This window comes from Lithobates pipiens, unplaced genomic scaffold, assembly GCF_037356315.1.
Source record: "Lithobates pipiens isolate NorthernLeopardFrog02 unplaced genomic scaffold, aLitPip1_a1.2 Scaffold_3, whole genome shotgun sequence".
Taxonomy (NCBI): domain Eukaryota; kingdom Metazoa; phylum Chordata; class Amphibia; order Anura; family Ranidae; genus Lithobates; species Lithobates pipiens.
The window spans coordinates 8805746-8823849 of NW_027507790.1; positions in this window are offsets into that span (position 1 = coordinate 8805746).

The following is an 18104-nucleotide window of genomic DNA, read 5'->3' on the forward strand; positions in this document are numbered from 1 at the left end:
TCTAGAGCACGTACCTGATTATGTGTTCGTCAGTCTCGTCTGTCACAATCTGCACGCTTCCTCCGAGCCTAAGCTCCAGGTGGGATTTTGGAAGGGGTTTTTTTTTTCTTCAAGAATGTCCCCCCCACAGCTTTTTTCAGGCAAAGAGGGCATAGGCGGTTGGCGTTATAACACACCGCTGCCATCACGGCAGCTCTCCGTCCACCTGCCCTCCTTCTCTCCTCCACCCCAGCCCCCCTCCACGTGCGATCCGGTTGGTTTGGAGCCCCCACTCGTGTGGGTAAACGATCTCTCTTGAAAAAAAGATGAGGGGGGGGGGCGGAAGGGGTGGTCGAAGGGGGGCGGGGCCATCAGCAAGGCATCGGCATGGTTCAGCGCCCACAACGTGGGTTATGCAAAGCTATAAAGGCACACTTTTTGCAGGTGCATACAGCTAAAGGAGGGATACAGAGCAGATGGATGGCATGTGAGTGTGGGGGACACAGGCATTCCCAGGCAGGTGTACTTAGCATTAGACTGAGCCTTGATAGTGGAAGTTGCTGTACTATTTGGGTGCATTTCTGATAGTATCTCTGCATTTGTGCTTAGCACTATGGGCAGAAGGGGAGGTACAAATACCCTGTAAAATAGGGGCTCAAAGGGATATCCCTCAGGCTCTGAGGACCCTTCTTCTGCAACGCCATCTCCCCCTGAAAGACCTAGGGAAGCTGGTCAGTGAGCCATCAGGGTTAGGGGCTGCAACTGCTTCTGGCATTTCAGCCCCTGTATATATTTCTCAGGAGGTTTTTTCCCTCAGCCATGAGTGATTGATGAATGATTGAAGGAAAGATTAACGGCCTTAATTTTTCCTTCATAAAGTGGAAGAAAACGCATTAGGTCCCCTTCTACCACTCAGGACCCTCAAACAGAGGAGCTCTGGGAAAGGGAAGATGAATCCCCCTCAGGGGACTGGGAAGAGACTGATGACTCCCATTCCGAGGAATTAAGTGGGGAAGTACCCTCTTCAGCATCACAGGCTGAGAAATTGCTGGTGCATTCTCCTACTGAAATTATCCGCTCCATATTTAAGTTAGCTGTAACTGAGTCGGTTGAAAAGCCCACGTCTTGTTTGGGTTCACTGAAGCTTTCTCAAGCTGTGCATGCTTTTCCTGTCCATTCATTGCTGGGAAAGCTTATATATTCTGAGTGGGATCACCCCGATAAGCATTTTTTCCCTCCTAAAAAGTTTTCTATGCTTTATCCTAGCGAGGAAAAAATGTACAAAGATGTAGGGTATACCAGAAATTGACGCTGCTATATCCTCTGTAAATAAAAGTTTGACTTGTCCCATTGCCAACACTCAAATGCTTAGGGATCCAACCAATAAAAAGTTGAAATTCCTTTTTAAAAATCATTTTTTTCCTTGGCAGGTTCAGTAGCTCAACCTGCATTGGTGGCAATTGGAGTGTGCCAGACCTTGAGAGACCACTTGAAACAGGTGCTCAAGGTTTTCCCTGAACAGCAGGCCTAGAAGTTAGCCAAGCTGCCATCGGCTTTGTGTTTTGCAATTGATGCAATCAGAGATTCTATCCTTCAGACCTCTCGCCTTACGCTTGGGTTGGTGCATATGCGTAGAATCTTATGGCTGAAAAATTGGTCAGCCAAAGCGCCATGCAAAAAGATCCTGGCTGGTTTGCCTTTCCGTGGTGTAAGGCTGTTTGGGGATGATTTGGACAATTATATCCAAAAGATTTCAAGTGGGAAAAGTACCCTTTAGCCAGTTAAGAAAAGGAGTAAACGTCCCTCATTTAAACGGCCTCTTTCTCCAGTGCCAGGGGCGTCAGCCTCCAGGCAATTGCAATGGCCTCCACCGTCAGGTTCAAGAGGTAAAACTCTGATGCCCCATACACACTATCAGTTTTTCCATCAGATTTGCCAAAACCATGTAGTACAAGGGCCTGCCTGATTGCATACAATTGGAAACTCCTAAGGTTTGACCTCATATATGGTTTTGGTAAATCTGAAGGAAAAACTCAGCAGAAAAACTGATAGTGTGTATGGGGCTTTAGTCAACTCCAGGGACAATAGAAGTCCTGGAGGAGGAAACCTATAAGACAGAACACTAAAGCCTCTTTATGAAGGGGCTCTCCTGCTCCTTCGAGTGGGGAGGGGGGACTGCTACAGTTCTCTAAGGTCTGGCAGGAGGATTTTCAGGACAGATAGGTGGTCTCCACAATAACTCTAGTTTACAAACTAGAGTTCAGAGAATTTCCAATCCTCGTTTCCACAGATCCAACTGTTCCCAAAGGCCCAGAGAAAAAAATCTCTCCTTCAAGCGTTAGACTGACTTTTATCGCAAAAAGTGATCATGGTGGTTCCCATGGAAGAACAGGAGTTGGGGTTTTATTCAAACCTTTTCATGGAGCCAGAGCCAAATGGAGACGTCTGACCCATTCTAAATCTCAAAGATCTAAACCTGTTCCTAAAAATGTAGATCTTTTCACATGAAATCAATCCGATCAGTACTCTCCATCATACAAGGAGGAGAACTCCTGGCATAAATCAACATCAAGGATGCATACCTGCATGTACCTATTTTCCCCGCTCATCAGAAATATCTGCGTTTTGAAGTGGAAAAACGTAATTTTCAGTTTGTAGCTCTACCTTTCGGTCTAGCTACTGCACCTTGGGTGTTTACAAAGGTCCTGGCCCCTCCTCTGGCTAGATTAAAGGCCCAAGGTATAACGATTATAGCTTACCTAGACAACCTGCTTTTAATAGACAGGTCAGTAGCCCGCTTAGACCAAAGCTTGGTCACCACAGTCCACTACCTGGAATACCTAGGTTGGGCTCTCAACCTAGAGAAGTCTTCTTTAAAGCCAGTAAGAGGACTAGAGTACTTGGGTCTGGTTATAGATACAACCCAGAAGAGGGTGTTTTTACCCCAAGCTAAAATCGGCGCCATAAAGGAGCTGGTTCAGGTAGTCAGGGCGAATAATCGTCATCCTATTCGCCTTTGTATGAGGTTGTTCGGAAAGATGGTGGCTTCATTTAAAGCAGTTCCCTATGCTCCGTTTCATTAAAGACTGCTGCAAAACAGTATCCTGTCTGCTTGGAACAAGAAAGTCCAGGCACTAGGTTTTCCGATGTGTTTGTCGCCGATAGTGTCAGAGCCTCAGTTGGTTGTTGATACCCGAGAATCTGCGGAAAGGGAAATCTTCCTTACCAGTTACCTGGAAGGTGGTAACAGATGCCAGCCTTTTCGGGTTGGGGAGCAGTCTTGGAAGATACGACTGTCCAAGGGAAATGGTCCAGAACCGAGAGGACCTTACCCATCAACATTATAGAGATTCGGGCAGCGTACCTAGCCCTAAAGGCCTGAACATTCAGCTTGCAGGGTTTGTTCTGTCAAGATCCAATCCGACAATGCCACAGGAGTGGCTTATATCAATCACCAAGCGTGCACCAGAAGTCATGCAGATCAGGAAGAGGTAAACCAGATCCTAACCTGGGCAAGTCCCATGCATATCGGTAATCTTCCAGGGGTAGAGAACTGGCAGGCGGACTACTTAAGTTGCCAGCAGTTGTTCCCGGAGGAATGGTCTCTTCGCCCCGACATTTTCCTGGCTATATGCCAAAGATGGGGGGGGGGATCCCGGACCTAGATCTGTTTGCGTCCAGGTTCAACAACAAGATTGACAACTTTATGTCAAGAACAAGGGATCCACTTGCATGCAGGACAGATGCGTTGGTAACCCTGTGGGATCAATTATCACTGATTTATGCATTCCCTCCTATTCTGGTGCTACCACGACTTCTTCGCAGGATCAAGCAGGAAAAGAAGTCAGTGGTTCTTGTGGCCCAGAAGATCTTGGTATGCAGAAATAGTAAAGATGGGGGAAGGGGCCCCATGGACCCTACCACCACATCCACACCTGCTATCGCAGGGACCTGTGCTCCATCCTACCTTACAAATGCTAAATTTAACGGTTTGGCTATCAAAGCCCACATTCTGAAGAATCGTGGGCTTTCAGGCTCTGTGATATCTGCCTTGATTAATGCAAGGAAGCCAGCTTCTGGAGTCCTTTATTATAGTCTGGAAGGCATATGTTTCCTAGTGTGAAGCTAGGGGTCGGCATCCCAGAAAGTATGCCATAGGTAGAATCCTTTTCTACAAATGGGGTTAGAGATGAAGCTGGCCTTGCGTACTATCAAGGGCCAGGTCTCGGCCATATCGGTATTGATCCAACGTCCGCTTGCTTCGTATTCTTTGGTCCAAAGCTTGATACGGGGTAACGCGGCTTGATCCATCAGTTAGAGCACCCCTGAACCCTTGGGACTTGAATTTAGTTCTGTCGGCATTACAGAAACAGCCTTTTGAGCCAATATGACATATTCCCTTGGCCCTTTTGACAAGGAAGCTAGTTTTTCTGGTAGCCATTTGTTCTGCAAAAAGGGTATCGGAATTGGTGGCTCTTTCTTGTAAAGGGCCATATTTAATCATTCACAAGGATAGAGTAGTATTGCGTCCTCATCCTAGCTTTCTACCGAAGGTGGTTTCAGGTTTTCATCTAAACAGGATATTCTGCCTTAATTTTTTTTCCAGAACCCTGTTCTATGGAAGAAAAGTTGCTACATTCTCTGGATGTAGTGAGAGCGGTCAAAATCTATTTAGAGGCGACTGCTCAGGTTCGGAAAATAGATGTTTTGTTTGTGTTGCCTGAAGGTCTTAGAAAAGGACAGGTGGCATCAAAATCTAATATTGCTAAGTGGATTCGTCAAGTAATTATTCAAACTTATGGTTTGAAGAGGAAGGTTCCACCTTTACAAATTAAAGCGCACTCCACCAGGGCTGTTAGTGCTTCGTGGGCAGTGCATCACCAGGTCTCCATGGCTCAAATCTGCAAGGCCGCAACTTGGTCTTCAGTCCATACATGCACCAGATTCTATCAAGTGGATGTAAGAAGGCATGAGTATATTGCCTTTGGGCGTAGTGCGGTTCAGCAGCAGTATAGGTCCTCGGGTCTGATTGCACCCTATTTTTGTTTGTGTCTCCCTCCCCTCAGATAGCATTGCTCTGGGACATCCCATACAGTAAATACTGTGCCTCTGTGCCCCGTGATGTACGATAAAGAAAACAGGATTTTTTATAACAGCTTACCTGTAAAATCCTTTTCTTGGAGTACATCAGGGGACACAGAGGTCCCTCCCCTCTTCTAATACACGTATATTGCTTTGCTACAAAACTGAGGTACTCCCAGTAAGGGGAGGGGGTTATATAGGGAGCTTAACTTCCCCTCGAGGGTGTGCCAGTGTCCATCACAGAGCATAATTTCACCATAAACTGGCTACAACCAGGTGCTCCTCGCAAGATTTCTGACAGGGGTGAAAAAAAAATAAATAGAAGAGTTGTCCAAAAGCCAAGGACCACTTGTAGAGAGCTTCAGAAAGACCTGAAATTAGCAGGTACAATTGTTTCAAAGAAAACGATAAATAATTCACTCAACTGCTATGGCCTGTACGCACGCTCACCACGCCAGACTCCATTGCTGATGTAGTCTGGTCAGATGAGACCAAAATTGAATTCTTTGGATACCAAAATGCACACACTTATGTTTGGAGGTCAAATGCCACTGCACATCACCCCCCAAAACGCCATACCAACAGTGAAGTTTGGAGATAGGAACATCATGACATGGGGCTGATTTTCAGCATACGGTACTGGCAACTTCATGTCGCTGAAGGAAGGATGAATGAAAAATGTACCAATACATTCTTGATAAAAATCTCCTGCCATCTACCAGGATGTTGAAGATGAAACAAGGGTGGACACTTCAGCAGGACAATGATCCCAAACACTAAAGCCAAGGAAACTCTCAATTGGTTTCAAAGAAAGAGAAAAAGCTGCTAGAGTGGCCCGGCCAATGACCTGACTTGAATCCAATAGAAAATCTATGGAAACCTGCTCTAGGGCAGGATGTGGAAGCGGAGCCAACGGAGTACACGAGGAGACCTAGGGAAAGCTGAGGGAAGCCCGCTGCGTGAGAGACAGCAGTACCCCCTCATATGAAGACCCAGCGCCTCCCCAGAAAGCCGCTATGTATACCGCAACCAGGCGAAGGCTCAGACATCAAGCTTAGATCCCGGAGCTATGCCCGAGGAATGAGAACAGCGGCTGCCTTCCTCCACCCGCTCCCCCCCTGCTGCTGTATACAGTCCTCTCCAGACGGAAAAGGTTAAAACAAATGCCCGGGAGAGGTAAGAAGTTGTTTGACCTGAGAGGAGAGGGAATCTGCAACTCGGAGGACCTATAGAAGTCCCAGGATCAGGGGTAAGTGGCTCCCTGAATGATCGGTGTTATCAGCAGACAGAAAAGCAGGACAGTACAGGAGCAAGGTACTGTTGCATTTTTGAAATTAAGACTGGAATAGTATACTCCAATATATACCTATATTGACTTTTTAAGAGGTAAAGGTACAAGAACTATTATATGGCAGTAACTTTATACTCCACTAGCAAGTTCGATACTTATGCAAAACACCAGGATATGTTGAGTATATGCCTATGATAATAACCATCTGATTAATAGCTGATTACACTGGAGGAACCATAATATGTACCTAACACCAGAGCTTTAAAATAGCGGGCATACATGCTACATTATACACTGGTTAGCTCCATTTGCATGCTAGTAAAATCCAATATACATCCCAGAAGTGGAGGAAAAGAGGAGAGAAAGAAGAAATAAAGGAGAAGGAAAATCTTTTCTTGCGTATAAACATATCACTGTTTTCTTTTTCTTTTCTTTTTTTTTTTCCCCCTTTGGAGAGGGAACCCCAGGACCTGGGACTATAAAGCCACCCTTTTTATATGAACTTCGGATGATGCATATGACCTAGTTGGTGAAAAAGGAAACTTGAGGGAAAACATAAAGCAGAATCCTGCTATAACATTTGAATGGACATATCTTAATGCCTTGATTCATGTTACTATAAATTCTGAAAACCGTGTTACCACTGCCTCAAAAATAACAACTTGAGCACATGTGCAAAACACCCTCAAGTAGCATTACGGTGCTGGTTGACCCAGTAGAAGTGGGCGTAAGCTTGGTACGATAGGTCTGGAAGGGCATAGCTCAGTGTAGCTCTGCACTACTATAGACATCAGTACATCTATGAAGTAGTACTTTCTCCTTTCCTTTTTTTTTTTTTTTTTTTTTTACAGTTTTGGTTTCAGTTGTGCAAAAACTCTCAGACATCAGATAATCCCAAATTGAATAGGGATCAGAGACTCCTGCATAAACTTGTAAAAATCTGCCTGAAATAGCATCCCCAGGCCAAAAGCATTAAACTAAGAGGTGGTAAACTTTGGCAACGTGTGCCTAGTCAATAGGAGTTAAATACGCGGAGCTAACCAAATTGGGCCGGCCACAATAAACATCATTATCCTTGATAATCTGATAAACGGCGAAATCAATAGTTTTCTCCCCCTCAGTATAGATGTGGATCCTACTCTAGTTAACATAACAGACAGAAATCCAAAGTGGGATTATCAACCCAATAAAGTGAACTCTCCGTCTACTGGTAGATTTGGGGCTCCCTAAACCCAGGTACATTTTTATAGTGGTGCAGTATTAAGATCCGCAACGATTGTCACAATAGAAAGAAATAAGAGATTCGAGCCCTCCCAGAGGAAAACGGTGAAGACTTGAGGAAAATTATAAACTTGATATTCAAACCCCTGTTGAACAAAGGGGCAGAGGAATGCTTGAAATTTGACAGAATCCATAGGGTTAAGCATCTATCCAAACCAAAATAGGTCGGGGAATCTTTGTGTGGGGGGTACTGTCATGCCGTGTCCGGGATTTGTTCCTGGGGTTCTCTGGATGGTTTCCTATTGCCTGAGCCACCAGGGAACTTCCTTTAAGCTAGAATCCTAGTTCTATTCTGCTCATTGAGTTTGGATGCTGGCTCCACCCTGTGACAAGCTGTAAGCAGTCACCTGATCTAGTGACCCTTTAAATCTTCACTTCTTGTCTTCACCCTAGTATAGGTCCTGTTTCCTGGTTGTTGGTGTTTAACATATTATATTTCTACTGCTGACTTCTGCTTGTTCCCAACTATGCTTCTTGGATTAATTCATTGTACTTCACTGATCACTGTTGCTGACTCTGCCTGTTCCTGACCTTGCCTCTTGGACTACTCCTTTTGGATTACTTTGATCAGGGTTTGCTGACTTCACCCTGTACCAACTGTGAGTTGTTTGTGTGGTATTCCTTGATTTAGTCTGTTTGCACTTCCCATTGTGGTCCCGTATTTCAGGCTGCAGGATCTCAATAGCCATTCCACCTGATACTGGGATAACAAGACTACTGGTCAGGAAACTGCAGGGACGGTTAGAGTTTCCTGGCAGACCTGACACACTTTTTCTACTAGGAAGGATATGGAGGCTACTGCGATCAGACTTGAATTATCCCTCAGGAATTATATCCCAAAAAAGCTAAGGCTCGCTAGAGAACAAGGTGGCCACCTTAACAATGGATAGAAACTCTATGTTTAAAACGTATCACTATGCTTCAAACCTTCAATAGCCATCAACAAGAGAAACTGAATCGGCTTACCCTGTAGCACAATGGTTTGTGCTATATGTACAACAATATCAACCTCCGCTATATTCCTGAGGCGACAAGTGATGGCGACCTCAAAACCATTCAGTGACCTACGGATTAAACCAACTACTATAGAGATGAATAGAATGCATAGGCTTAATACCCCTGCTGGTGTGGAGAGCTCCCTACCAAGGGATGTTTTATGTCAAATATATTTCTTCGCACTGAAAGAGGATATTATGCACAGGCATGGAATAGAGGCACAACTCAGTTCAATGGGACAAACATTCAAATTCTGACATCTCTCTCATAGAACACTTTTTCTGAGGTGCCAAATGCGACCCCCTGCTGGACTGATATATCTTCATTATACAGAGCTATACTCTATTTGTCACTTATATCATGCAGATATTTTTATGTAAAAACAATTGGTCATAAATATAATCATAAAAAATACATTATTTCATAGCTAAAGTGCTCAGTGCTTAATATACAGTGTTAATAATAAATAGATCTTTCTACCATTAAAAGTGTCTAGTGCTTAAATGTTATCAACTAAAGTGTCCAGTACATCCAATAAAATGAGTGTTTCACTTTCAGATCATTCGATATTCAAAGGGCTCAGTGTTCCCAATTTCCTCAATGTCTGCTGTCAGCATAAAGGGCTCCACAACAGATACTGTGCCTCTTCTCAATTAGTGTTACCTCTGCCACACCACACAACCCATAACTTTTTGATCCCTTTCATTGCAAAATGGGTCAAATAGCTCTTTTCCCCTCAAACGAGTCTGAATAAAACAAGGACTACACATTTTCAATTTAAGGTAAAAAAATTAAAAAAGATATGAAGGTATGAAATCAGGCCATTTATCTCATGTGACAGCACGCATGTCACATACACACTGAAGTGCCTGTCTAGCCTCCAGTACTTTGGTAGGACAACAAGAAAGCAAAGCACACAGGTTGGGGAACATATAAACATAAAAAAAAGATACACAAAACAATGTATCAAGGCACTTTAAAGAAGTACCGTATTTTTCGGACTATAAGGCGCACTTAAAAGCCTAAATTTTCTCACAAAATCGACCGTGCGCCTTATTGACCTGTTGACATCGCTGGAGTTCTTTGGTTAATGCACCCGGAATGATGGCAAGCACCGAATTAGTTTTCTTCACTTGGGCTTTGACAGTATCTGTCAGATGGGCGCGCATGGAGTCACAGATCAATAGGGATGGAGATTTGTGGAAAAAGCCACCCGGTCTCTTACCGTAAACCGACGTACCGCAAACCTCTCTCAGGTTGTTCTACTGCGTGACTGATAGCGATGAGTTTGAAATCCGCTTCGTAAGCATGTCTCTTAACAGGAGCCATTTTTGGGGCAGCGGGTATACCGTAGAAAATGAACGAATGAATGCGCACACCTCCTGACTAAGATGGCCGTAATGCCCAATCCAAGCAGTGCAGCTTCGTGGGATTACCAAAGCTAGGAAGCTGCACTGCTTGGATTGGGCATTACGGCCATCTTAGTCAGGAGGTGTGCGCATTCATTCGTTCATTTTCTACGGTATACCCGCTGCCCCAAAAATGGCTCCTGTTAAGAGACATGCTTATGATGCGGATTTCAAACTGAAGGCTATCAGTCATGCAGTAGAGCATGGAAATAGAGTAGCTGCGAGAGAATTCAACATTAATGAATCAATGGTACGGAAGTGGAGGAAGCAAGAAGATGCCCTGCGCCAGGTAAAGAAGACCAAACTGAGTTTCCGAGGAAACAAAGCAAGATGGCCACAGTTGGAGGACAAAATTGAACAGTGGGTTATTGAACAGAGAACCGCAGTTAGAAGTGTCTCTACTGTCTCTATTCGACTCAAAGCAACAGCGATCGCACGCGACATGGAGATTAACGACTTTCGAGGAGGTCCCTCTTGGTGCTTCCGTTTCATGAAAAGGCGGAATCTCTCTATCCGCACAAGAACCACTATGTCACAGCAACTGCCAAAGGATTACGAAGAAAAGCTGGCCATTTTCCGTACCTACTGCAAGAACAAGATCAATGAACAGAAGATCCGGCCAGAGCACATCACCAACATGGACGAGGTCCCCCTTACCTTTGATATCCCTGTAAACCGTACTGTCGAGAGAACAGGGACCAGTACGGTATCTATACGCACTACAGGAAACGAGAAGTCATCCTTCACTGTAGTTCTCGGTTGCCAGGCTAATGGCCAGAAACTACCACCCATGGTAATTTTCAAGAGGAAGACTCTGCCAAAAGAAAAGTTTCCGGTTGGCATCATCATCAAGGCTAACCCGAAGGGCTGGATGGACGAGGAGAAGATGAGTGAGTGGCTGAGAGAGGTTTACGTCAACAGACCGGGTGGCTTTTTCCACGAATCTCCATCCCTATTGGTCTGTGACTCCATGCGCGCCCATCTGACAGATACTGTCAAAGCCCAAGTGAAGAAAACTAATTCGGTGCTTGCCATCATTCCGGCTGGATTAACCAAAGAACTGCAGCCACTAGATATAGGTGTCAACAGGTCATTTAAAGTTAAATTGCGAGCTGCGTGGGAGCATTGGATGACAGAAGGCGAACACACATTCACCAACACAGGGAGGCAACGCCGGGCGAGTTACGCCACTATCTGCCAGTGGATCGTGGATGCCTGGGCGAAGGTATCAGTCATCAGTGTAATCCGAGCTTTCAAGAAGTACGGAATTATCACTGAACAGCTAAGTACCGGTACCGATGACAGCAACGAGACTGACTCGGATACTGATGAGAATGATGAGAGGGATACGGGCGTGCTTGATGCCGAAATCGCCCAATTGTTAAACTCAGACACTGAAGATGAAGAATTTGATGGATTTGCGGGAGAAGAATAAAGTGAAAAAGTGAGTGTCTGGTTTTGTACGGTATTCACGGTAACTGAACAGTGTTAAGATTTATTGAAGAATAAAGTGAAAAAGTGAGTGTCTGGTTTTGTATTTAACTGAACAGTGTTAAGAGTTATTGTTATAGACCATTTTATGGTTATTGCTAAAGAGTTGAATAAAATTTGACTTACAGTACCGCATCAGAGTTTTGTTTCATTAAATGCGCCTTATAATCCAGTGCGCCTTATAGTCCGGTGCGCCTTATATATGGAAATATCCCATTAGCAGCCGATCATTGCTAGTGCGCCTTATAATCCGGTGCGCCTTATAGTCCGAAAAATACGGTACACAAGAAGGACTCTAATGGGTTAGTTTTCCATGGAATAGATAAAGTAGTGGGACACTGGAGGGGCATAGATATGAAAAAGAAAGTGTCTCAAAATTAAACTTAATAGATACATGAATGATGTACTTTAGCTCCAAATGGAATAAATATTGACACAGTTTTATTTAAATTAATTGAAGCAGGCAATGATTTTATTATATGGTTTTAGGATAGCTCCAGCAGCACTTTTATACTTTTTTTTTAGTGCCTATATAACTCCCTGAAATTTCCTGATGAAATAAGTAGGGGCGGAGCTAATAGGCATTATCCCTCACGGAAGTGCCACGCTTGCACAGGAGCATCCTTGTCAAGCCCAATAACTACCTCCTTGAAATCCAACTACTACTTTTTTTGCAGTATTGACTTCTCTCTGTTGGGGTCTCCCCATGTATGTAGTTTATACTTACAGTATCTCACAAAAGTGAGTACACCCCTTACATTTTTGTAAATATTTTATTATATCTTTTCATGTGACGACAATGAATAAATGACACTATTCTACAATGTAAATTAGTGAGTGTACATCTGGTATAACAGTGTAAATTTGCTGTCCCCCTCAAAATAACTCAACACACAGCCATTAATGTCTAAACCACTGTCAACAAAAGTTAGTACACCCCTAAGTGAAAATGTCCAAAGTGTCAATATTTTTTGTGGCCACCATTATTTTCTAGCACTGCCTTAACCCTCTTGGGCATGGAGTTCACCAGTGCTTCACAGGTTGCGACTGGAGTTCTCTTCCATGAAGACATCACCTTTCGTTTGAGGATGCCCCACAGGCCTAAATAGGGTTTAGGTCTGGAAACATGCTTGGCCAGTCCATCTCCCTTATCCTCACCTTCTTTAGCAAGGCAGTGATTGTCTTGGAGGTGTGTTTGGGGTCATTATCGTGTTGGAATCCTGCCCTGTGGCCCAGTCTCCGAAGGGAGGGAATCATGCTCTGCTTCAGTATGTCACAGTACATGTTGGCATTCATGGTTCCCTTGATGAACTGTAGCTCCCCAGTGTTAGCAGCACTCACGCAGCCCTAGACCATGACACTCCCACCACCATACGTGACTGTAGGCAAGGCACACTTTTCTTTGTACTCCTCACCTGGTTGCCGCCAAACACTATTGACACCATCTGAACCAAATAAATGTATCTTGGTCTCCTCAGACCACAGGACATGGTTCCAGTAATCCATGTCCTTAGATCTTCAGCAAACTGTTTGCAGGCTTTCTTGTGCATCATCTTTAGAAGAGGCTTCCTCCTGGGACGACAGCCATGCAGACCAATTTGATGTAGTGTGCAGCGTATGGTCTGAGCACTGAAAGGCTGACCCCACCACCCCTTCAACCTCTGCAGCAATGCTGGCAGCACTCATACATCTATTGCCCAAAGACAACCTCTGTATATGATGCTGAGCATGTGCACTCAACTTCTTTGGTCGACCATGGCGAGGCCTGTTCTGAGTGGAGCCTGTCCTATTAAACTGGTGTATGGTCTTGGCCACCGTGCTGCAGATCAGTTTCAGGGTCTTGGCAAACTTCTTATAGCCTAGGCCAGTGATGGCGAACCTTGGCACCCCAGATGTTTTGGAACTACATTTCCCATGATGCTCCACTACACTGCAGAGTGGATGAGCATCATGGGAAATGTAGTTCCAAAACATCTGGGGTGCCAAGGTTCGCCATCACTGGCCTAGGCCATCTTCATGTAGAGTAGCAATTTTATTTTTATTTTTTCAGATCCTCAGAGAGTTCTTTGTCATGAGGTGCCATGTTGAACTTCCAGTGACCAGTATGGGAGAGTGAGAGCGATAACACCAAATTTTACACACCTGCTCCCCATTCTCACCTGAGACCCTGTAACACTAATGAGTCACATGACATCGGGTGGGAAAATTACTAATTGGACCCAATTTGGACATTTTCACTTATGTGTGTACTCACTTTTGTTGACAGTGGTTTAGACATTAATGGCTGTGTGTTGAGTTATTTTGAGGGGACAGAAAATTGACACTGTTATACAAGCTGTACACCCACTACTTTACATTATAGCAAAGTGTAATTTCTTCAGTGTTGTCATATGAAAAGATATAATAAAATATTTACAAAAATGTGAGGGGTGTACTCACTTTTGTTAGATACTGTAGATATGGTTTACAGTTCTCTGTTAACTACAATACCTTGCATGCAAGCATTACTTTCAAAATCTATATATAATCACTTTGTTCTCCTCCTCACATAGAATACATGAATCTGTGTACTCCACTTAATAAGTAGATGGACAGATCACTGCTGGCTTGTTTAGGCCATGTTGTATAGACCGTTGCTGGAGGGTATATTTCCCTCTTTCCACATTACACCTACCCTCTATATAGCCACTCTCTCTTATCCGGATTACTCTCTTCTTTGCTCTATTTCTGCTTTCTTCCTCTCTACTACACCCTCCTTCTTTGTTGTGTGTGTCTTTGTTTTTCTTCTTTTTTTTTTTCTTTTTTTTAAGGAACTTACATATCGCCCCTGCATTGTCTCAAGTGTCCCATTGAAGATGGCCTCTGTCAAGCTTTGCTTCTTCGGTGTCAGGACTGAATGAACCTTCCAAAAGATCACAACTTCTCTACAATTTCCACAAAAAAAGAGGTCACAATAGCCTTTTTTCAAGAGACTCACTTTCATACAGAGTAAATGTCTGTGTTTTGGAACAGATACATTTCCTCAGTCTAAATCACCTTTTACAAATCATATCAGCCACTGGATACCTGCTCTGATCCAGAGGGGTGATACCTGCTCCTTAATATGACTTTAAACGGAAAGATTTGTGCGCTTGCCAATGTGTATATTACCAGTCGGGTCCAAATTATTCAGACTATTACCTATATACATAAACTTCTCAGTTTTGCTGAAGGAGTGATCTATTTGGCAGGCAATTTTTTTGGACACTTCATTAGGCAGGAGTTCTATTTCCTATACCCAGCTCAATAGATTGAAAACTTTCTCTCACAGCATTAGCTGGTAGAAATGTGGAGGATATCTCGCCCCTACTGAAAAAGATTATACCTTTTTATCTGCGGCACACAAATCCTACTCACGGATGGATTTCTTTCTCTATAGCTAGTACACCTTGATGTTTCAATCCCAGTGTAACATTGGTAGTATTTTGTAATCAGACACAGTATACTTATCACTTTCCAGATTCAATGAAACAGGAATGGACTTGGAAGCTCAATGGCAACTTACTCCAAGAGACCATTTGCTCTACTGAAATTCTTAAAATGATATGCCATTTCGTCTCTGACCATTAGCATGATACTACTTCCCTCCTTACTCAATGGATAGCACTTACATGCCTGCTGTGGGGAGTCTTTATCAAACATGACTCGATACTCAAGATATCTCGCTGTTCACAAATTCAAGCCCTTTTATTACAAATATCTATACTGGAAGCGTCACATAAATAGATGCAGCTCCACAAATCTCTTCTTGAGCTATCAGAGACTAGACCCCAACTCTTACAACTGATTGCCCAAAAAACTCTGTTCTGGAAGATGTTTTATACAGAGGGTGATAAGCACAGCAGGCTTTTCGTGAAAGCCCTTCATGCTAAATATGGAATAGCCTTTATACCAAAATTGAAGGATCTATACAGAAAATGTAACCCATCATTTTAGGGCCATTAGTAGGCTGTTTCATTCTTACTATAATATGCTACACAATTTACCTGTAAGTACCCCGAGCATGACACAAAACACTTTCATATCCAAAATAGCTGATTTTATATCACAGACTGCCCTTCCCTCTATTCCTCCCTCTTGATGTGGATGCCTTGGAGCATCTCCTTGCTTTAAACTAACAAATGTCTTGCCCAGGATGGCTTTTCCTCTCATTTCCAGGATTCATTGGCACCACTCCCAGTTAAAACCTATAATTCAATATCCTGTAATCCCTCTTTTCTGGACCAAACTTTGGAATCCCACAATAATTCCTATACCATGCAAGGGCGACATGCTTTGTTCTAGCTATCTCTCATACCAATATTGACATAAGCTTATAACTAATCGTCTCATGCCTCTGCTCCCCAATCTGAGCCATCTAGATCAGGCGTGGTTTACTCCTGAAAGAGAGGCCCAAGATAATGCTGTCAAAACTATCTACCTGATCAAATATGCCCAGAAACAAAATTTACCAGCCTGGCTCATATTGGTAATTGCTGAGAAGGCATTTGATCACATAAGCTGGGACTTTCTTAAAGCAACCTTTCAACAGATACAGTGCCTTGAAAAAGTATTCATACCCCTTGAAATTGTCCACATTTTGTCATTTTACAACCAAAAACATAAGTGTATTTTATTGGGATTTTACAACACAAAGCGGCACATAATTGTGAAGTGGAAGCAAAATGATAGATTGTTTTCAATTTTTTTTACAAATAAATATGTGAAAATTGTGGCATGCATTTGTATTCAGCCCTCCTGAGTCAATACTTTATAGAACCACCTTTTGCTGCAATTACAGCTGCAAGTCTTTTTGGGGATGTATCTACCAGCTTTGCACGTCAAGAGAGTGTCATTTTTGCCCATTCTTCTTTGCAAAAGGTACTTTGACTGGGCCATTGTAACACATGAATATGCTTTGATCTAAACCATTTCATTGTAGCTCTGGCTGTATGTTTAGAGTCATTGTCCTGCTGGAAGGTGAACCTCCACCCCAGTCTTAAGTCTTTTTCATCCATCTTCCCATTGACTCTAAACCAGCTTCCCTGTCCCTGCTAAAGAAAAGCATCCCCACAACATGATGCTGCCACCACCATGTTTCACGGTGGGGATAGTGTGTTCAGGGTGATGTGCAGTGATAGTTTTGTGCCTAAAAGCAAAATGCTATGCGTGATTTCTCGCAAACTGAAAACAGGACTCCTTATGGCTTTCTTTCAACAATGGCTTTCTTCTTGCCACTCTTCCATAAAGACCAGATTTGTGGCGTGTCGGACTAATTGTTGTCCTGTGGACAGATTCTCCCACCTAAGCTGTGGATCTCTGCAGCTCCTCCAGAGTTACCATGGGCCTCTTGGCTGCGTCTCTGATTAATGCTCTCCTTGCCCGGCCTGTCAATTTAGGTGGACGACAATGTCTTGGTAGGTTTGCAGTTTTGCCAAAAAAATTTAAAACAGCAATAAAGTGAAAGTAGCACTCCCTCATAAGCTGTGTGCTACAATTCAAACATGTGTCAGTGTTTAGGGCCTTACCCTTAAAACTTTTTGCTTCACTGAAAAAGCTTCCAGATAGTCAGCAGTTTTTATCCAAAAGCATAAATAAAAAAAGGTTCAAGCGTTGAGGGCTCTTCACACTTATAAACTATGTGCTCCACCGCCACACAGATGCTTCCAAAACATGAGAAACAGCAATGAATTGAAAGTAGCACTCCCTCAAAAACTATACGCTACAGTTACAGTTACCAAATAGTCCACAGTTTCTAACCTAAAAAAAAGCAAGGTGCAAGCGTTGAGAGCTCTTCGTCCTTATAAATGATGTACTCCACCACCACACAGCAGCTCCACCACCAGCTAAAATGCTCACTCACCTTGCAAGTGGATTTGTAAATCCACTTGCGCAATGACGTCATATGATGAAACACGTGTCGGGATGTTGGACGCGCTGACGTCATCGCGCTATCTCTGCAGTGGATGGGTGTTCGTCTGTTTACCGGCCGATTTTACATTTTAATCTTCTTTTACCATGTAAGTGCAGCTTTATTGTTCTTATAACTATTAACCTATTTCTAGGTGGTACTGTTGTCCATTGATCTTACATAAAATTGACTCAACTATCCTGTATACTTGCTGGAGGTGCTTGCAGGCTCTGACACATATTTGGATTACATGCCTCTGATTTATCCCTTCTGGAACAAAATACTTACAATCTCTTTCAAACTGGTAGGTGAAAAAAATACACTCCTCAGATTACTTTATATTACCTTGGTAGATAATAAACAGAACAAAAAAATGTTTCTTAAACATTTTATAACCTCTGTATGTTCTATGATCGCCAGATGCTGGTGTAAACCATTTCCCCATCTTTGATGGACTCGGCTTTTGAGACTCTTCACTGTCACGTGGAAAGACTGCTCTCTTGGGACAATGCCAAACTTGATTCCTTCAAGTTCACTTGAAAGGTATGGGAACACTTCAGCTGTACCACATACTTTGACTACTGTATATCTACTGAGAGCTGTTGAGTACTCCCCCCCCCCCCCCCCACAATACATGTATTTAATA